Source organism: Podarcis raffonei, chromosome 9 (assembly GCF_027172205.1).
Source record: "Podarcis raffonei isolate rPodRaf1 chromosome 9, rPodRaf1.pri, whole genome shotgun sequence".
In the NCBI taxonomy this organism is placed as follows: domain Eukaryota; kingdom Metazoa; phylum Chordata; class Lepidosauria; order Squamata; family Lacertidae; genus Podarcis; species Podarcis raffonei.
The window spans coordinates 51,302,489-51,324,776 of record NC_070610.1 but is presented as its reverse complement, the minus strand read 5'-3'; the positions used below and the strand labels follow the sequence as shown (position 1 = coordinate 51,324,776).

Sequence of the window (22,288 nt, the reverse complement as noted above, 5' to 3'; positions counted from 1 at the left end):
GAGGGTCTCTGGCATAGAGAAAATATTTATTAAGCAAGGAGCGTACACTGTAAAACAGAGCTATAGGAGATTTGGTGTTTCTTTTCAGTGACAAAATGCCAGCTCCTGTAACCTTAAAAATATCTTGTATATTTAATCTTACATTTTTGAGGATGACATTTTCTCAGTTAAAGGCCCAGAAGGCCAAAGTAGTGTTATTTTACAACTTTCAGTGTTTAAGATTCCATTGTATTATTAATCTATGTGAAGCAAATGGCCGTAAGCTAGATGTTTATAGAGAATTGTTTGACTTAAAAAAGGTGGAGTTGACAAGGAGGACCAAAACTCCCTTTTTTCCTTGCTACATAAACCTACTGTATATTTTTTTCACATACTTGGAACCACCAAATTAAAGCACAGACTTTGAACCAGTTTATAGGAGTGGAAAGGTCAGTGTCTGAAAACAGTGGAAATTGTATGCAGAAACCTTGTTTATTTTCTGTCTTTTATAAAAGCCATCCAATGTATTATGCAAAAACACTTTGTTATGAGGAGCGGAAGCAGAGACTGTGAATGTTTTGGTCACCCTGGAAACATGCAGGAACAGAAACAGATGTCTAAAACCTCCTGACTTTTCTTTATTGCAACCTGCCTCAGCAGAGTTCAGATAAATACAAAACCTAGCCCTGAAACACCTGTCCATGCAGAACAACCCAGGGCAAATTAGGAAGCTGGAAATGCCAAATTGATTCAATTGTCACAGTACAGTCATTTCCTCTCCCACCCTCTCTGCGATTGTGTGTTAACAATTACTCGATACATTATCTGTGCATTTCCATCTTGCGTGTATAGAAAGAGCAAACATCCTCTACTTTTAATATGGCCGGCAGAGAACCTGACAGTTTACATTTTAATGTCAATTAATGATATATGTGACTCATCACTGTACAAGGTAATGCCTGCCTTTCTTTCACTGAACAATTACGCTTTCAACATGTTAATGCTCTGGCTTATTAGCCTAGATCACTAAGGCATAGCCTAATGCACAGGATTATTTACAAAGTTAAAACATCCATTACATCCATTAACCATGAAGCAAATGGAATCAAGAATCAATGACAGTGTGTCCTGGGTGTTGAATAAAGTCACATGTTTTCTGAAAGCATCCTACTGTAGCACACTTGGAGATGGAATAATATAAAAATGCTATCATTTTGGAGAGCTGTTTCTAGGTGTAAAGTGACTGAAGATACCAGAAGGGATCCAGTTGGGTAGGGGAGTGGTGGGGGGATATAGAGATATAAAATATAGAGGTACATTGGTCAAAGATCATTAATCACTTGGAAGCTGTCGGCACTTCTAGACAATTATTTATTAAGGGGATATTGGAAGACACCAAAATGCACCATGTAGCCCAGAAATAGATGATATAGAGGGACAATAAACAAATGGTAATAGGAGACTTCTCTGGTCTTGCACATTTCACTACTATCAATTAAAATTATTTATTTAATTTTAGGGCCAATGGAATTGACAGGCTCATCAAATGTTATTTCAAGCAGCTGAACAAAAGAGCAGCAATGCAATTTTGTACTGAGACACCATGGAAACATGGTTGTGAGAAGTTAATTTACCCCAAAATCTTTCATCTGAAAGCTTTCCCCCATGGTATCTGACTTGATTATGGACTTAGCATTCAAAGTGTGAGCTCCTGCAAAATAAAATAAACAAAACAAAATAAAATAATAATATCTCTCCCTGTAATATATCTACTACGCTTCTCAAGTTCCTTCTGGTCACATTTCAACACCTCTATAGTGCTGGTGTTCAAGGCATTAGATTATTGTTTAGTACCTACTGGGATAACATGTCTTTCTGTGATTTCTTTTTCTTTCGTCATCATTATGACATGCAAGTATTTCAAATATATTTAGAGTAAACAAATTTGGGTACATACAGTGAATGGGGTATTAGTCAGTGATACAATCTCTCTTCAGATGTGTCATCCCACATCTTAGATGTTATTCTGTGATATTTCACCTGTGAGTCGTGCTGTTTGTAGTGCACACAAAAGCTTTTATTGACTCTCAGGTCAACAGTGTATTAACTTGAGAGATGGAGTGCCAGGTTTTGTTCATCTTAAAAGTCCTGTACGCACAGACACAACCAGAGTTAACTTTTCTTAATAAATCAACACTGAGCACATATTTGGATGCAGGGTTGTTTTAATAAGCAAAAGATCAAAAGTCAAAGGCTTCATCTACACAGAATAGCCAAGAGCTGTTTTTGTAATGCTGTAGTGATTGGACATCTGTATCAAAGTTGTAAAAGGTAAAAAAAGGTAAAGGACCCCTAGACAGTTAAGTCCAGTCAAAGGTGACTATGGGGTGTGGTGCTCATTTTGCTTTTCAGGCCAAGGGAAGCCAGCGTTTGTCCACAGACAGCTTTCTGGGTCATGTGGCCAGCATAACTAAACCGCTTCTGGCACAATGGGACACTGTAATGGGTGCCAGAGAGCATGGAAATGCTGGTTACCTTCCTGCCACAGTGGTACCTATCACTGGCGGAGGAACAGGGGTGCGGAGGGAGCGGACTGCCCTACCACCACTATTCTGGTAGGGTGCCATTGCGGCGCCCCCCCAGACACGCGCCGTGCAACCCCCGCGCGCCGGATGCCACACCCCCACAGACGGGGCACCACGCCCCTGTGGGCGGCGCGCCAAGTCCCTGGGATGTGTGCCACGCCCCCGGGGCACCAGCCACACCCCCACCTGCTCTCTGCCCCCGGTAGCGGAGCATGCAGCTTTGCCACTGGTACCTATTTATCTACTCGTACTGGTATGTTTTCAAACTGCTAGGTTGGCAGAAGCTGGGACAGAGCAATGGGAGCCCACCCCGTTGCGGGGATTCACACTGCCAACCTTCCAATTGACAAGCCCAAGAGGCTTAGTGGTTTAGACTGCAGCGCTACTCGCATCCCCAAATCAAAGTTGTAGACGTGAATTAACCAAAGTAGAATATAGTAGGGATGTCATCCTGAGACCTTGCCAGTATTCTGAATACTAAGAAGAGCATTAGCTTTGTTACAAATTCTTGTTTGGTTGTCAGAGAGAAATTCTTAACATCCCTCAGATCTTGATTGTAATAGTTTTTCACTAGTAGTGGGAGGAAGATACATTCTGGACACTTTTTGAAACATTATTACAAGTTCTGTGGCAGAGCCTGGCATTTGCAATAGGTCCTTCAACTTGGGTTGCCATACAGTGGTACCTCGGGTTACAGACGCTTCAGGTTACAGACTCCGCTAACCCAGAAATAGTACCTCAGGTTAAGAACTTTGCTTCAGGATGAGAACAGAAATCGCATGGCGGCAGCGGGAGGCCCCATTAGCTAAAGTGGTACCTCAGGTTAAGAACAGTTTCAGGTTAAGAACGGACCTCCAGAACGAATTAAGTTCTTAACCTGAGGTACCACTGTATTTCAAAAAGGAAAAACCAGGTCACCCTGTATAGCAGTCGTACTTCAACTGAACTGTGGTCACCTCTTCCTCAGTTTTAGCCCTGGTGAGACCTAACATTCACAATCCAATCTTTCCTAGGTTTATGATGGAGAACCCCATGGAAACCAGTTCAGGGCTAGTTTTTTAACTAACAATGTCACCTTGTACATATCCTTAAATATGTGAATGAATGCAGCTGTTTTCCAAATGATTTGTAGGAAGTCCTTTAAAATTACTAGGAATGGAGGGTCGGGTTCAAAAGCAGGGTGTTGACAAAGTACTGATTGCCTTTGCTTTAAAGCAACCATAAATGCCAAAGGAAAATAGTTCTGCTGCCTCTCTCTATTAGGGAAAACGCCACAGCAGATTTATTTTTCTGGGAGGTATCAGGTTGATAGCAGTCTAAATTCATTAAGAAATTCTGGAAGTCTTAGTCTGAATAGATGAACTCATGCCTCATGATCCATGTGACAGTGGATTGCCTATAAAACCATGCACATTTTTGTGTGTGTTTTAAATCACACAATGAACTTCTGGGTCTTCCCTCTTTTCATGCATTTACAGTGGAATCTGAAGAAGGGGGTTCAAAGGCAGTTCTGTTAGCTGGACTTGAACTGTCTGGGTGGAAGGAAGGGCAGAGGAATGATATTGTGTTCTGCCAATTTTTTTAAAAATAGTTTCCTCTCCAACTGGAAACAGAGAGAGAAAGGGGAAGGAGAGATTTAGCTTCACTCAAAAGTATTTCTAAATGTTGTGGGGCCAGGAAGGCTTTAGATTGGATTTAAGCTGTTGCTCAGAACACCCCTTTTATCCCTCCTGACACCAGAACTCTGACTTCAGCTCCAGAGGACCTGGCTTTGTTGAAGAAGGCTCCCACATCAGATCTCTCCCTCTGCCGTTGGAGCTCTGTAGATTCAAACTGTACTATAGACAGATCCAATTCATCCTCTGCCCCCTTGGAAGTCCTTCCAGGGACCATAAGATTGCACACTTAGTTGTTCTAACCGCAACTATATGCAAATACAGTGGTACCTTGAGTTACAAATGCCTCAGGTTACAAACGCTTCAGGTTACAAACTCTGCTAACCTGGAAGAGTTACCTCGAGTTGAGAACTTTGCCCCAGGATGAGAATGGAAATTGTGTGCTGGCAGTGCAGTGGCAGCAAGAGGCCCCATTAGCGAAAGCACGCCTCTAGTTTCAGGTTAAGAACTGACCTCTGTAATGAATTAAGTTCGTAACTAGAGATACCACTGTGTATTTCTGCATATTATACCTGTATAATACCTCTTATTTATTACTTGCTTCCGATATATCTAAATATATATATACTTTCCTCTAGGCTGGTACATATTGTTCTTTGGGATATAGACTTGTTATGTATTATATACTGCTCCTTGTATTTCAAAACAATGTACAGTGGTACCTCGGGTTACATACACTTCAGCTTACAGACTCCGCTAACCCAGAAATATTACCTCGGGTTAAGAACTTTGCTTCAGGATGAGAACAGAAATCGTGCAGCGGCGACGCAGCGGCAGCAGGAGGCCCCATTAGCTAAAGTGGTGCTTCAGGTTAAGAACAGTTTCAGGTTAAGAACAGACCTCCAGAACAAATTAAGTTCTTAATCCGAGGTACCACTGTAATTTATCTCCTGGTGGGTTTTTTTATTTTTTAAAAAATGGCTTCCACAAAAACAAAAGAAAGTGTGGAGTTATACTGATTTAAATAATGAGTTAATATTATCTAGGTCATACAGTATGGCATTTAACAGAAGCTATGGAGCAAAAGTTTGGCTTGGCCTGGAGCTGAGGCAGTGTTTCTGAATAGGAGTTTGTTTCTAAATCCACCTGCCCTGCCCCCTCCCATTCCATAGTTTGGTGCATCCCTAGTTCCTTCAATTAAGAGGCTATGAAAAATATGCATTCGATTAATGTTTTATTGTATATTCTATTTTAGTAACCCACTAAAATATGTTCCCTTGCTCTCAAGTTATGTAAAACAATAACATTATTACAATCAGTGTCATCTTGCACTAGCGCCAACTCTTCCTCATTGTAAACATTTCCTGAGGGGTTATCCTCCTCATTGATAACTTACGAATATGAGTCAAATCCCCATGCGTGGTATTAAAATCCAGTACATGTTCCCAATTAAAAATGTCCCACAGCGTTCTTGATCATCTTTAGCAATTAGCATAATACTGGAGTTCATCCACAGGGTAAATGTTGTAACCTGACTTGAAGCTCTTAGCCATCAGGTGTTTTCAATTTGTAGCTATATCAAGTGTATGTAACTCCAGAAATGTAGAAGAAATCATAGTAAGCGTGGAGCTGGGGCAATTGTCTTGATGGGTTTTGATTTTGATTGCTGGCATGCAGTTGATCCTTCTGATTAAACCATTTCCATTGTGATGCAGCCACAGGAATATCATGGAAAGGTTACTGAAATGCTAATAAGCTAAGGAACTGAATAATTTTTTTCCTCATTGGTATTGTTATGAATTTGGGGGTTGGACAGATTCCCTATAATTTCTACATTCAGTGAAGGCTCAGAATTTGAGCAAACTGATAAATTCCAGTATTTAGCAAGGGCTGCAAATAAAGGGCTGGGAAGAACAACCAGCTAACTTCTTCGTGAACCCAGCCAGGAACTCATTATGGTGGGTTGCTGAACAAACAATGGTGCTGATGTCCAGCCATTGGCTACTCAATGGGATTCATTGAGAAGGCTCTGCCAGGCACAGACGGAGGTTGCCAGGGTAAGGGGAGGTTGTGATGTCACTACAGGAAGAGAGGGTGTTTTTGTACAACAGAGGTTTAGGGAGCAGGGGTTTCTAGGAAGAAGGAGCAGGAAGTGAGCAGAACTCCCTGTGGGGACTGCACTGTTTTTAACCTGCATGTTTCATTTAATTATGCTTTTAACTGAGTTCCTTCATTTTAAAAAATGAATGCTTACCTGATTTTTTAAAAACCAATTTATATATTGTGATATTGCTTAATTTTTATGTGGACTGGTCTATGAGTGAGAGCCTGTGACAGTCTATGAGCGACTCAAAGGTACTTGTTTCTTTTGAATTTGAAAATTCTCTCTCTCCCTCTCCACCCCCTTCAGTGGAAACAGAAAGTTGCCTGGAGTCTTATGAGAGACTTTTGCTGGGCCACTTGGGAGATTCTAAAGTCATTAATTTTAGAAGTAGATGGGGATAATTAGTATTTCATTTAAGTTAGAGGTCAACACCAGTGTTCTTTCCTCTACTGCAGACATTTTACAGAATGCTATGCCTCATTGCTTTTATTAGATTCAAGCAATGGATGAAATAACAATGTTATTAACCTCTAACACTGTTGAAAAGTTAGGAAAAACAGGTGGAAAGGTCGGCAAGGCAGTTACATTTCCTTTTTAGCTGTGTTTGCGTAGAACATGGCAGGACTTAGTATTAGATTTAACAGTCTCCGGATTAAAAAAAAAGTTAGTGCAATTTTTTACTGGCCCTTTTGCAAGGGGTGGATAGCGACACTTAAAAACAAAACAAAACATGCATAATAAAACAATGCACCCAATTAAATTAAAATCACACCATGTCTGCTGTAGTCTAGCTATTGGATGCTAGTCCAGATAGGATCAAATATTTTACCTTCTCTGCAACAAATGTGATCTGGTATGACTCAGTTTTGTTTTTACAAAACTGGGAATGAAATCTTCAGGAATACTTCCACGTAGAGGAAACCAGTGAAGGTTTTCTTGATACACTTGGCATTCAAAGTTATCTGACTTTGTAGATTCTGATCGTTATAAAACTGTTTTGTACAGGGGATGCCATATGCTTTAAATGTATGGTGTGCGTATAAGCCCAGTTATTAAACTGGATCTAAATCCAAACCCTAACCATTTGGGCCATGCTTAACGCTTGGGCCTTTCCTCTACAATCAGTTCAAAGTAATGTCCTACTGCATTTTATACTACAGAGATATAATTCAGTAGGACATGCCCACCTGCAAATAGCAAGGATTTTGACAATAAAAAATTGATATGAACAGCAATGTCAGACCAGAAAGAATTGCTGGACATGCATCATATGCATCAGTGAGGCATTTTCAACATTACACCTCCAGTATCTAAATTAGGCAAAGCCTTCCTATACGGATGTTGTGGAGTCCAGTATACCTGAAACATCAAATTCTGCTGAATCAATTTCAAGTTTAAATCCAACAAATTGTTATGTATAAATTCCAAAGCAAATTTCCATTGTTTAGGTAGTATAGTGCATTCTAATTCCCTATCCCATTGCTCTCTGACCTCCTGAACTTGTACTTTACAAGATTCCAATAAACATTTGTAAAAAATAATTATTTTCTGTGAAGCTTTCTGTGAAGATGCAAATTATTACTTCCAGAAATGTAAAAGATGCCAAATCACTCAAAATATGGACAGTCTTTTAACAGACATCATCAGATGCCGTAATTGAAGATATTGTCATTCAGCACTAATTGATAGATGATATCTAAACTGCAATTTAGGAAAAAGCAAAAATTTCCTATGATTATAATATTTTTAGAAATATAGGAAGCTATCCTATAATGAGTCAGTCTAGTGGCCCATGTGTGGGTGGCACTGTGGTCTAAACCACTGAGCCTCTTGGGCTTGCCAATCAGAAGCTCAGCGTTTCAAATCCCCACGATGGGGGTGAGCTCTATCCCAGCTCCTGCCAACCTAGCAGTTTAAAAGCAGGCCAGTGCAAGTAGATAAATAGGTAGATAAATTACCGGGAAGATAAACAGTGCTTCTGTGCGCTCTGACACTCATCACAGTGTACCATGTGCCAGAAGTGGTTTAGTCATGCTTGCCACATGACCTGGAAACCTGTCTGCGGACAAACGCCAGCTCCCTTGGCCTGAAAGCAAGATGAGCGCTGCAACCTCAAAGTCGCCTTGACTGGACTTAACCGTCCAGGGGTCCTTTACCTTACTGATCCATGTAGTTCAGCCTTGTTTACATTGACTGACAGTGGTTCTCTAGGGCTTTAAACAGACATGTCTTTCCTAGGCCTAACTAACCTGGTCTGTTAGCTGAAACAAGCCATAGGAACTCTAGAGCAACAGAGCCTCCCCCAAATCTACTCTGGAAGGTTGGAAGAAACCCCAGAACAGTGCACGGGAGGAGGAGGAGGAGGGGAGAGATTGTTCCATTAGTGCAAGCATTCATGCTTGCCCAACGGAACAATCTCCTTTGAGCAATGTTGAATTCCACAGCACGTAATTTTATGGACTGCAGCTATGTTTATAATGGATTTTGTGTTGCCTTGAGAGGATTAGCCCTGAAAGGCAGCGTATAAACTCTAAGGATAAATAAAGTAAAGGGCACTGAATCCATTCTGCCAGTTCTTCTTTTGAGCAGCAGATGGGTAGGATTTTAGCTTCCTTTGAAACACGCATAAGCGCTGCTGCTGGAGGGACTCACATATGGACATAGCTGGGCTGGGGTGAATGCGTGCGGGGCAAAACCCCTGGAGGAGAGCCTTTTAATTCCCAACACCACCTCCAACCTGCTCCCTGAAATTTCATTGAGATCAGAGTCAGGGAGCAGATTGGATGAAAAATACATGAATTAAAAGGCTCTAGTTGCAGGCCAGTGTTACCCCCCCGTAGGACTATAGCTACTTAGTGTAGAGGGAGTGCTGGTTTGCGAGGTGAGCTTTTTGAAGACCCACCTGTTCTTCTCACAGCTCTCCACCGACTCTACTGGAGTGGGTGCATGTCTGATATGTGAGAGAGAATGGGTGTGGTGTGGCAATGCCAACTTTTGTTTGGGCCTTGCTCACCAGCAGAGTGGCCTTGGTCCAAGAAAGCTTAGCAACCCCTTTTTAGTGCATTAGACTCCTGTTTGCTACCTGTTTGATAAACCTGCCTTTCCAGACCAAATAGTGGTCTGTTTGATAAACCTGCCTTTCCAGACCAAATATTGCCTAAATTAGCATTTTGCTTTCAGTAGGCAGTGAGACGTGGACAGCCCTTTACCTCCACATTGATTATCAGCTATGGCTACCTTGCTCTCCCAGCAACCAGGAGATGGTAACAAAGAAAGTTCAAAATGTTTTGTGATATTAAAGAAATTGAGATCTCAACAGGTGCTATATAAAGTTCTATTAAAACACACACATAGACCTAAGTAAATATTAAGTAGATGTCATCCATTTTGTACATCTGATAAAGCTGATTTGAAAAGATTAATCTGTATTTTGAAGGGACCGGAAATAATGTGTAAATGGATATTTCCCTTCCAATTACTATGTTTTGGAACATTTTAATATTTATGAATAGCCACAGATAAGAGGACACATCACTAAAATAAATAAATCTATTAACATCATTTAAAACTCTTGCACTATAGTTCTTCTGGATAGCAATTAAGGTATAACCAACTGATCCAAATTTCTTGCATTACCTGTTTTATTGACATATTTTGATAAAGGACATAAAAAGGGAATAAGTATAAGTAGAATCACATTCCTAGTGAGCTGTGCTAACTAGTTGGTAGTGTTTTTTCTTTGTAACTCTTTGAAACCAGCAAAATTACCTTTGGTGCCGCTCTCTGGACATTTAGTCAGCATGCCTAACCAGGCTATCATTAATGAAGATTTCTCAAACAAAGAGGAAAAGGAAGGCAGCGGATTTAAATTGTGGAAGTTGCTTGATTCCCTGGTCCTAAACACATTAGTACACTGTATTTCCCTGCTTATACAGGCTTTTGTATAGTGAACATGTGACTGTTCAAATGCCCCAGCAGGGCATCCAGAGTTTGCAAGGAGGAGAAAAAGGGAAAAGGGGAAAAAATTGTTTGGAACAAATTTGCATTAGTTCAAGGGCAACGTTAAGCATTTTACAGATGGTTTATTGCTATTCTTGTGCTGTTTAAGCTGTCTTTCATGTCAAAAGTCCTTTCCTGCTTACAAATCATCAGGAAGAATTCCGGCCACCATGCTGTTTGCATAAGCTCCTTCAGGGGTTCTGGCCCTTTGATCACAGATATCGTTTGCAATCGAGTTAAAAATAGGAGGCTGCTGCGATAAGCCTCGGTTCTGACAGTAGACCAGCTTTCCTTTTTCTTCTCTAACTTTGTTCTTGTGTTTTGTAGTATGGGAACACATAATCTCAACACAGAAGGGGCAGTGTTGAGGGATAAGAGTGGAGTTTAAAGAAACTGGGGAGGTCACTGAATGAGAACCAGCTTCTTACAAAGTGTGGTCCACCTTTCGAAGAATGAAAAGGGGGGGGGGAGTTCAAAAGAACGCAGATGCTTATCTATATATCAGTCTTTAAAGCTGATTAGCAGATTACAGGCAGAGTACAATTTTAACATCCTCAATCCTGCTTAAAACACTCTCCCCCGCCCTTAAATTTTGTGTTTTGCTCTTAATCCACTGAGACTGTTTTAAGGGACAAAGCAAATACTTCTTGAACTCAATCGTGGGACCCCCATTGACTTCTATGGATGTGGTGTCAGTCTCGAAGCACATTGCTGTGTTCAGTGTCATCATAAAGGTTCTTAAAATAAACTGCAGCAGAGACAACTTTATTTCATAGTTGCATTGCAGTTTTTATATATAGAGAGATTGTTTAAATCATAGATTGTTGGTTAGCCATTGCAACATAAAAACAAGGTAAAAGAAGCATTATGTGTGAAGTGATAAAAAATTCAGTTTCTGGGGCCTGGTATCTGACAGCTCATTCACATATATGAAAGTTACCATTTGGTGCTGCAGTCAGTAAGCGATGAACACATATGTGTTCATCAGCCTAGAGCTGAATCCAGACCATTCCAAAAAAGCACATGGAATTCGGGATGGGGTGAAAACTCAGATTGGGGAAGGTAATCAATATGTGATGCACTGTTTAAAAATTAAAAATAATTATGCAGTCATTTTGGGACAACCTAGACCTCTGCTGGGTCAATTCTTTAAATGGGCTGCAAATGCTGTCATCTTACTTGCTAGCTTTCCCTTCTGCCTTCATATGCAGCACCTCAAAATACTTTTCAAAAGGCAGCTTCACACAGAGCATTCAGCTTGAACACTCGCAAAGTCTCAACTGCTTTTGCAGTGAGCAGTGCAATTCTAGAACATCCCTAGTTTGATGGCTTGAGGGTTCCAGGATTTGCATTCACTCTACCCATATCCCAGGACAGGTCATTCATAAGGTTGCCCAAGACAGTTTTGGTCCCAACATTGGATCGTAAGCTAGACTGATAAAGAACCAGATAATCAGTTTTTCTCCATGTGGATTATCAGACCAGATTCCTCCTTTATGTTATAGTAAAATAAACCTATCACATGAGAGTGGGGGGAAAGGTGTATGACTATTACAGTTAATATAAAGGATGAATTGTATTATAACACAATAAATTCTAATAAAGTGCAGTCATAAAATTTTATTGTACATGACATCAGATAGCTCATAAAATTTAAACCCATACATAGCAGATAATGGTTGCATTCCTTTTTGTTTAATTTGGCTTGAGTCAGTATGATAATACTTAATTGCTTGACTATTAAATTCTTTGTTAGGAAATGAGACAATTTCTGTCATGGGAATATAAGTGAAACACCTAGTTGTGAGTGGTGGATATTGCTGAAATCCATTTAGGGGTGCCAGCATTATGATGACACTTCGGTCTAATTTCAGCGTCCTTCATTCCTGTGTTGAACAACACAGAAACAAGGAGTGGGGGCCTCACTGGCTGTCCTACACCTGGCATTGCACACACTTCCCTTGACATTTGCAAGTACATCACATGGGAGCGTTCTGGCTGACCACACAGTGTTGAAGATTCTGGGGCAATCTTCACATACACAGGTGTGTGCCTTCATATGTGTGAAGGCACATACCTCCCGCTCCCCATTACAGACATTAGCAAGTGTGCAACATAAGGGGTTGGGCTGCTTGGTACAGCCCTGCTCCTTGCTTAGGTGTTACTCAACACAGGAACAAAGAACACCCAGATAGGGTTCCTTTGGTTTGGACCCTCAAGGCCAGACTACTGTAAAGGTCTGCCGTGGAATGCAGTTGCATTGAGGTTTTTAGGGAGGTTAGATGGAGCAGTACTGCCAGTTGCTTTGCTGTGACAGCAAGTAATGTTTGGACAATTTCTTCTTATATTCCCTATCAGGCGTTCAGCAATAGCTATGGCAATAATGTTTTCTCACATTTCTTTTATTAAAGGAGCAACTGAGAGAATACTAAGAACTACTCAAGCAGAGAGAAAAAATAGAGGAGATGGAAGAGCAGAGAAATGATGAAGAAAACAGAATTCATAACGGTAAATAAATTTATATTATATTGACCTTTGAAACTCTCATACCCACTACAGCCAGTGTAATCCACCATTGCCAGCCAGAGGGTTTAAGCATTCTCAGTGTCCATGTGAAGAAACACATATATAGTGAATTGCAAGTATACATTAATGTACAGAACAATTTTTTATTCCTTCCAAATACTGATATGTGATTCTATGTGAGATTAGAATCTGTACCAGGACACATTCCTGGCCTACCTGCTCCTGGGATTAAATACATCCTGTTTCTACAGTTAGAAAGTAGCTCTGGAAAAAAACACACGATACTGGCATTCATGACTTCTGAAACACAAAACAGCTCAGACACAGAGGAAATGGGATACTCAGTCTTCCGCTCTTTCAGTGTCAGGGAAAATGTAAGTTAAATATTACAAATCTTTTTTGACAGAATAATCCTTTTAAAAGAACTTTTTTTCTTTCTTTTTTGGGTGAAGATGTCCGAGTTGCATTATTTTTTAGCAGGAGATACTAGTTTTTGGAACATTTCAGATAAACATATGGATGGAAAACAGTTATTCGTTGTTCTTCACTTGGTAGTCAGCTGTGCTTACCTCTTAATAGTTTAATGTAGGATCATTTTCATGCTGTGCAGAGTGCTCTAGAGGATTCCAAAGGAAAGGAAATTCAGCCAGTAAGTTAATAAGGCAACCTGTATTTTAGATCTTTAATGGAGCACACTAGCAGCAGTGAGAGAAGATATGATAGTCATCTTCAAATATTGAAAGGGCTGTCACATGGAAGATGGCGCAAGCATGTTTTCTCCTGCTTCAGAGGGTAGGACCTCAACCAGTGGATTCAAGTTACAAGAAAGGAGATTCCAACTCAACATCAGAAAGAACTTCCTGACAGCAAGAGCTGTTTGACAGTGGAATGGAGTCCCTCGGAAGGTGGTGGACTCTCCTTCACTGGAGATTTTTAAGCAGAGGTTGGATGGCCATCTGTCATGGATGCTTTAGTTGAGATTCCTGCATTGCAGGGGGCTGGACTAAATGATCCTCAGGGTCCCTTCCACCTCTATGATTCTATGATTCTAAAAGAGCAGGAGACCTTAGTGTATGTGAAATAATCTGCTCTGTTGTTTCTAAAAGACAGTTTCCTTCCCAGACTCTTTGTGTGGCTGTTCCATAGGGCTTCTTGCCTTTTCCAAAGAACACCAACGCTTTGGCTGTGTACGCATTACCATATACCGTACTTTTGCTCCAGCGTGTTTCCGTTACTGCTGTCTGAAGCCGTGTACACGTGACATCACCTACAATCCATATCCACCCTGTAGTTTCTTGAGAAGTACTGGACTGAGAGACATGAAAGTGAGGTTGGCAAGTTTGTGGTTAGAAATACTCCTGTTTGATGCATTTCCCCTCAGACCAATTTCCATCTGATTTGAAAACATAAGTTCAATTTGCAGTTGGGGTGAGGTGTGTACATTTGAGACAGCTGTTGCACACATCCAGATGGCAGCATGTGCACAGATGGCAGCTTTATGCATAGGAGCGGGGTATGCAGCCATGAGGAAACCAAACATATAATACACATCAGGTGATGACATCCACACTCTGTCTCCTGTATGCACCTCAACATGCAAATGCAACTTGAAATTTATTGAGGGGAAGCAACCTCACTGTGTTTTGAAGTTGCTAATGTGTACATAGCTTTAGAAGCTTAATCTTGTATTTTCCTCCTCCTCAGGTTCTTGTACGCTTCCTTCCAAAACAAGATTTCACTCCAGAGCATCCAAAAAGCTCACCTTATTCTTTGTCCTACAATATCTTTTTTTTTTAATAAATTTTTATTAATTTTCCAACACATATTAAAAGACAATACAAAACAATACAAAAACAAACAAACATATAAACACGTATAATTTCTTAACCTTCTTTTCCTTAAGCCTTCTTTCAACGACTTCCCCATACCTCCTTTTTCTGCATCCCTGTTTTAAATCTTTCCAGCAACCCCTAATTTTAATTACTTATGGCACTTCCTTTAAATCCTTTTTCTCATGTCCAATTGTTTATCGCTGCAATTCTATTTTGCATTACTCAAAACATTTTAACACTCATTAATTTTACAACAGTTCTTAAGATAAACTTTAAATTTCTTCCAATCTTCTTCCACCGTCTCTTTCCCTTGGTCACGGATTCTGCCGGTCATCTCAGCCAGTCCCATGTAGTCAATCACCTTCTACAATATCTTGGGTTCCTACAATATCTTGGGTTCCTCTTCATACAAGCTAATGTACTAATACCTTGATTTTTAAAGTACACAGCTTCCAAGTATGTAGAAATGTTGTTGCAGCCAAACCTTCTATATTCTTTAACTTTTTTTTAAAGCCACATTATGCTTTTCAGGCCCATTTTCCCCACCTCTAGAAGTCCATGCAAGCTTCTTTGAATAAATCAAGTTGATGTCTCTTGAACGTAAGGTAGTGCAGCACAGGGCAAAGCAGAGGGTGGGACTGTTGGCTTATGTTTAAGGACATGATTAATTTACTCAACTTTTGCATGCTTGTTAATGCAGAAATTAGTATTTTATGAGGAAAGAGATCTCCCCTTTAAATAATGCAACCTTTATTAACTTCATATTTTATACACACACATCTTTCATTGCTGACAGAATCTGGAAAAGTTCTTGTGGAGAATAAATTCTCCTATAAAATCTTTTAGTGGGCCCCTTCGGGTAGGATGTTGTGAGGCAGACTGATTGCTTAAGCCCCAGAAACAGTAGTCATCGTTGTGTAAGTTGGTGACCCTGGGAAAAAGAATAAGGGAGCAGAGGCCATTGGTGTGTTTTTTTTACGTTGGTGTGGCTGCTCGTAGGCCGTTTGATCTGTGCTTAGACGAGACAGTCCTCCAATTTAGGTTCTGTCCTGCAGGGATGACAAAGATATTTTTGGAACACTAGGTCATTATATAACTGACCCAGACATTATCTGAACCTAGCTTGTCCAAAGGTAGACAAAGGCGAGGTGCCCAAAGCCAACTAAATGGCCCCGGAAAGCTGCTTAAATGTGCCTTATCTCAGACATGGTAATTGGCTTTCTACTGGTGGCGAGTACAGTTCTGTTAAAGGCGGGCCTGAGGGAACCACTCTTTTTTGGACTGTAGTTTATTATTAGGTGAGGAAATTACTGGACACCTCCAGCTGTCATTAATCAGCCACGGAGCCTGACTGGAGCCAAGCAAGAGGCCTGTGGGTGTATTCCACTGCATGGTAGGGAAATACAACGAGACAGAGACAAATGCTTTTCAGCCTAGCAGCACTAAACTCTGCCCTTTCACAGACCTTAACATGCATGTTCAAATTGATTTAGTCTGTTTACCCCCTCAGCTTTGGCATCCATTTCCCTTTAAGACTGACAGCTTTATGTGTCGCTACCATGTTATTATGTGTTACCGTTCTACCAGTAGCTATAGAGTTTCGGACAAGTGTAGGGAAAATATATTTACTTCCAGACACAGAGGAGGACTTGGTAGTTCTGACAGTGCAGCTAGGAAAGCAGAGTCAATTAATTACTTTTTTTAAAAAAAATGCAGCATGTGTTTCCTCCTTTTATTTTCCACTTTCTCCCCACTTTTCTAGCCCATTCCAATTCATGTTAAAGAAAAAGAGAGAGAGAGAGAAAGGTCGGGGGAAGCCTTAAATAAACTTACGTGATTGAGAAACACATCTGTCAGGTGATGTAAGTGTCTGGCTTATAATTCTTCCTCTTTGGTTTACAAACAAGAAATTTCTTCATGGCTGTGGAATGCCGACTTAAAGTCTGCTATAGGTGTGTGCCTCTCAAGCAAAAAATGAACACAAGTAGCAAATCACAGGGTTGACTTGGCTTGTAAACACCTTTTAACTGTATTTTCTCTTCTCTGCTGTAGGGACAGAATATACATGGAATGTGAATGGAAACTGAATGTGGCTATTTAAACACGATCTACCTAACGAAACAAGAGCCAAACAGCCCTCTCTGTTTCCCCACTGCCAGTTAGGTGAGTCCTGTTCTCCTTTGCAGGTGTTCTCTTTGCCTTTGGGTAGCAGCCCTTCAAAAGTGGCAGGTTCTGTGAAATTACTACAGTTACAAACCCCTCCGACCACTGATTTGATCTGTGGTTGGGTCGTCAGCAGGATGAGAAACTGAGGAAACCGTGAGTAGTTTCACATGAAGAGCTACAATATCTAAAGTTACAGAAGGGCAACTATGAGAGTGTGTTGACATACCATACAGTGAGATTGTGGCTCACCTCACAGGAGCACATAGTTAACAACTTGACAACAACTGCACACTGAAATACCATTGCCCCTGAAACCCTCACTGTCAGGATTCTTCGTTCCTGACCTGCGCCGCCTTATACCACTTGGTAGTGCCAAACTGCATACAACTAAAAAGTCACAACTTGGAGACTTCATTGCCACAGTTGCTCAACTGAAATCAAGTCAGGTGTTCTGAAGGAGTAAAATGAAGATGCCTGGTAGCTGATAGTAGCATTTCAAAGTTGTTGTTTTTTTTAAACAACTACCATTTATGTCTAGTGTGAAATTTCTCTAGGCTGTGGAGGTGTCTTGGAATGAAAGGTATACATTAAATGTACCACTACTATTTTTATTTATTCAGCTCTTCTGGGTGTATTGACTTCTCCATGTTTTTATGAGTTGCCTGAGGCAGCTTTTGCTAAAGGTGTTGATAAAACATTTTCAGGTGAAATCGTGGACAGCTGGACCATATGTTACTCCCCCCCCCTAATTTTTCCCCAGCTAAAGATTGTTAAATAATAACTTGAGGGTATTTTCTCCTAATGAGCAATAACCCCTAGGCTAAATAAACTACAGGCCACAGGCCTAGGTGTTTATTAGCCAAGGATATGGTCAGTAACTTATTTTGCTAGAAGCATCCTCTAGCTCTTATTAAGGCTGATGCAAAGGTTACTTGGGCTGAAATGAAGTGAGTAGGATGAGGAAACTGTGTTTGTGTTTATTTTACTGAATGTACCTGCATGGCAGGCAAAGCCTGAGGCGCTGAATATAACAAGGATCAGAATCTTGAAATTAACAGCCTGCTTTTACTCAAGTTATAAAAAGCAAATTAATTAAACATTTTCATGGCTGCTAAGAAAGCACTCAATGGTTTAGTCCCATAGAGAGAAATGAGATTGTGTAGAAATAGTCACAATGGGGCAACAGTGTCAATTCAGGGTTATTATGGATTATAGCAACAGCCTTATACGGAGTCTAATCATTGGTTCATCAGCCTTATTTTAACTGATAAAAATACGCTCTTCAAGGTTTTAGACAGGGGTGCTAGGCAGTGAACACACCGCTACAACCCTCCTCTTGTGTTTCTTGTTATGGAATGATTCCCAGAGTCATTATAAGTGTTTTATTTTCAAAAAGAGAGGTGCTGGAGCTCTAAGGCAGGAGTTGCCAATGTTTCTGGACCACTGGGTACATTTGTAATCCTCAGAAAGTGTTGCGGGTGCCAGTCACAAAATGAGTGCTCTCTGTGTGTGAGTGGGAGATTGATATTACACAAAATGACTGTTGTGGGGGCATAACACAAAAAAAGGCTGTCACATCTAGAAGAGCAGAAAAAGAGGCAGGACCACAAAAATGTGTAGGCAAATCTCACATCAGCCCCCAAACATCTATGGGAATAAAAAGGCACCTTTTTTCATTTACAATGAGAAGCAGTTTGCACATCTCCTTTGTGCAGAATGGGTCAGTGTCCAATTGTAGTATCCAATGAAATGTGGCCCTGGCTTATGGGGCATGTTCAGTGTACAAGCTGAGCTCAGTGCAAACCAGAACTGAGCAGGTAGATCAAACTTAGTGGGCAAGGCCACAAATAGATATAATGAAGATAGGAGTTAATGTATAGGTTGAATGAGAGTCTGCATTATCATTTGCAGTTCTTGGTGTCAGTAATAAGGGACTGGAAAAGGGTTGTCAGTTGTCTTGGTAACAAAATTAAAAAGATGCAATATTATTTTGTTTTACAACTGTTTATAGTTTAGTTTAGTTTTGCATTGTAATTCTAATTGGCTATCATTTTTGAAACAATTTACACTGATATAGACACAAGCTGAATGAGCCAAAAAGATATAGGCAAATTGAGTTCTTATAGAATCTTGATGCTTAGCAGCAATAGCCTTATTTGAAAATCTAGTAAATAATGAGGTCCAAACTACAGCACACCGTTGTTACTAAAGCATAATAAGACTAGTGTAAAATCTCCCAACATGTGTGTCTGTGTTGCACATAAAATTCCTGGACATGGAAATGTCAAGAAATCAGTTTCTTAAACTAAGACATTGCCGTTGAAAATTGATATGGGCATAGTCTTAGCAAAGCATTTTCATAGGTTATTAGTTCCAGTGAGTTTGACCATCTATCAAATGAATGTACCTGATACAAATATATATGGCATTGACTAATTGGCATGCTGACAGTTGGCCTAAGTTAGATATATGATGTTGGTAGAAAAACAAAAATACAAAAAGGTAGCTATGCTATACCTACAATTAGCAGTGTAAACATCTTAATAGGCATCGTGGACACAAACAGATGTTCTAATAGCGTGTCTGTGAGAAACTGATCTGTACTACTTCCACTCTAGCTTGACCTCTCAAAGTTTGAGTCCCACTGGGAATTTCAGTGATTTATTAATTTGGGCACAATGAATACCATAGAGACAAGCAGTCGTTTTTAAGGAGTGCGGAAACAGTGTGTGTTTGTGTGTCATTTCATAGGTGTTTTTCTCCCTGAGAAGCACCCTTTTGTATTTTTTGCACCCTTTTGTATGGGTGCAAAGGCAGAACAATATTCACAAGGGTGTAGGTGTTCAGAGAAGAGCAAAAGTTTCCCCATTGCTAAGGTGACAAACAGGTCAATGGTTCCAATTTGAAGTTGACGATCTGGTTTAGAATGTGGATGGAGATATGCCATGTACAGCTGAATACATACCCTACTTTGCCCCAACTGCTCATGTGTAACTATATACAACCATAACTGGATCAGGGTGAAAATATCATTGTAGAGTAGTGGCAGGAAATTAAGTCGGTAGTGCAGTATTGCTTGGGCAATGACAATTAATTCTTTTTTCCCTATTCAGAATGAAGGCAGTGGTAATCCCTTATTCGCCCTCAGATGCATTGTAACAAAATTGATGAAAACCCTCAAAAACAGAGGGATTTTGCAGAAGATTTTTTTGTGCCTCTCAACTGCATACTTTTTGCATAAAATCTCAAATATCTTTATAATTCTGCACAACTCTGGTTGCAATAGGGGAAGTGCAACCCAGACCAGTATGCAATTAATCTGTGATAAAACAGAATCTAATCTCAAAATTAATCAAAATGGATTGCTGCAGCATCATTCTACTACATTCCTAAAGCAAGGAGAGGAAAGATTGATTATTCAGAGGATGTGGGAATACTGGGAAACAGAGACAAAGAGTGAGAGAGCGAGAAAGAGCCATAGTTTGTGGAAAGCAAGCCTTATTTGAGATTAAGAAAAGTTTATTTTGGGCCAAAGAATCCCCTGTAAATAATTTTCTTTGTATTGTTAATTGGGGGCAGGGCGGAAATGCTTTCTGGAAATTCATTATAATTGCATATTTATTCAAAAGCACTTTTGTAATGCTAGTCCATCAAGAAAGTGTTTCAAAACCAAAACCCGATTTCCAAAGCTAATGCATACTTAATATTTTCTGAAAGATGGACCAACATTTCAGTTAGAAGGGGTTGTTTTGCTGTATCTTGAATCCTAATGAGAAGTAAATGTTAAACTTAATTGTTTCTCCAAAGCCGCTTAATAAAACGATCCTGATATGTGCTCTTGTTTTCTTCAACATGAGAAAGCTGAGTGGTACAAGATCTTGATCAGTTATATGTCCTTTCTCTTTTATAAGAACTTTTTAATATTATTTGCCTAGAATAAATGCAGCCTTGACTTCGCAACCAGCGCTGCATGTAATCAGTATGACTCACAACAGCAATACTGACATACTCTAAAATGAGCAAGTACATAAATCAGAATTGCTATCTCTGCCCCACTCCACTCCCTCGCTGACAGGATTTGTGTACATCTACTAGCTTCTTGGAAGGCAGGAAGTCAATGGATAGACCCATCTCCATTGTTCACTATGCTGTGAAAGCAGTACTTGTTGATTTCTTGCCAGATATGTAGCTGTCAGGAACCCTAGCAAGAGGAAAAGGTGGATGGACACAGTGGTAGCAGGAGAACACTTTCCATATATTTTCCTGGTAAGCTGATCATAATTCACCTAAAAATTTTATAGTCCTCATTTTGAGAACGGAAAACTGCAAAGGAGAGGAGGGAAGTGAAAGATGAAAGAGATAATGATAATAATAATAATTTATTATTTATACCCCATCCATCTGGCTGAGTTTCCCCAGCCACTCTGGGCGGCTCCCAATCGAGTGTTAAAAGCAATACAGATAAGAGTAGTTAACAAGAGGTTAACTGTCTACAGTAGCTATTCAGTTCTCACCATGCTTCTAATGCCACAGATCAATATGTTAGAGGAAACAAGTTTGTAAATATCTGTGAGAAAAACTGTAGTACTGTAGGTCCACTAGCAACTGGGCACTTGTGGCCCAAAGGTTTCATTTGTTGTTTCAAATAGCACATCTGGATGGCATCAAGGATCATTTCCACATGCAGCCAGATGTTATTATCACTTGCAAAAAAAAAAAAAAATTCCATTGGGGTCAATGGAGGTAATAGCTTGCAAACGGACCATATCTAGGCTAGGAGCCAAGCTGGCATTCATTTCATGAATGTTTTTGCAAACTTTTTTGTCCTCCAGAAGAGGATGTGGAATCAACAGCAATGTGTCAATCATTCTGGTTGCTTGCACATGGAATAACAGGTTGTAGGACATACCTGAAATAGGTAAACCTGGTCGGACTGGGAAGATTCTTGCTCACCTCTCCTCTAAACAACGCTTGCCAGTTCCATTTATTTCCATTGCTGACTTAAGCAAATGGTCACCACTCTTCCATTAGGACTTGATTTTGATTGGATTATGCTCACAATATTAGTCGGTGAAACCACAATCATTGCGTATCTGAAACATAGTGATGTATTACAGACTTTAAAACAGGGCTGAGACACCTGAAGAAGGCAGCATTCCCTTCTCATGGGTGGGGCAGAGGTAAAATAGATGGAGCAATAAGTGTAGCTCAAGTTATACAGATACCCCTTTCTAGTTCCTATGAGTCATTATCAGGGGTCAATGACACATTCCAGGCAGGCAAAAACACTCAAAAGAGGGTGTGAAGCAAGGCTAGTCAGGGGTCTCCCATGGAGCCCTCTGGGCCTCAGATTCCCCACTCCTGCCTTAAAACATGTATGGTGGGTTAACATGTGACAAGTGTGATAGGCTTATATGGTGGCACTTAGGGTCACCTCTGGAATGATGCTTCCTTTCTGTTCATCTGATAAATTGGCAAGAA

General features: G+C 40.3%; 2 long non-coding RNA genes across 2 annotated transcripts in view; one reads left to right on the top strand and one right to left on the bottom strand.

The window, feature by feature from the left end:
• Window positions 1-22,288, top strand: part of LOC128421134 (uncharacterized) — a 138,528-nt gene that overhangs the window by 108,636 nt on the left and 7,604 nt on the right. Inside the window, exons 3-4 of the long non-coding RNA XR_008332239.1 lie at window positions 12,695-12,791; window positions 16,694-16,804. This is a non-coding gene — a long non-coding RNA (uncharacterized LOC128421134). The remainder of the gene's footprint in view (window positions 1-12,694; window positions 12,792-16,693; window positions 16,805-22,288) is intronic.
• LOC128421133 (uncharacterized) lies at window positions 15,213-21,832 on the bottom strand. Its single transcript, XR_008332238.1, has 3 exons — window positions 21,717-21,832; window positions 16,475-16,687; window positions 15,213-15,690 (listed from the first exon to the last, which is right to left on the bottom strand). It is a non-coding gene; the product is annotated as an uncharacterized LOC128421133 (long non-coding RNA).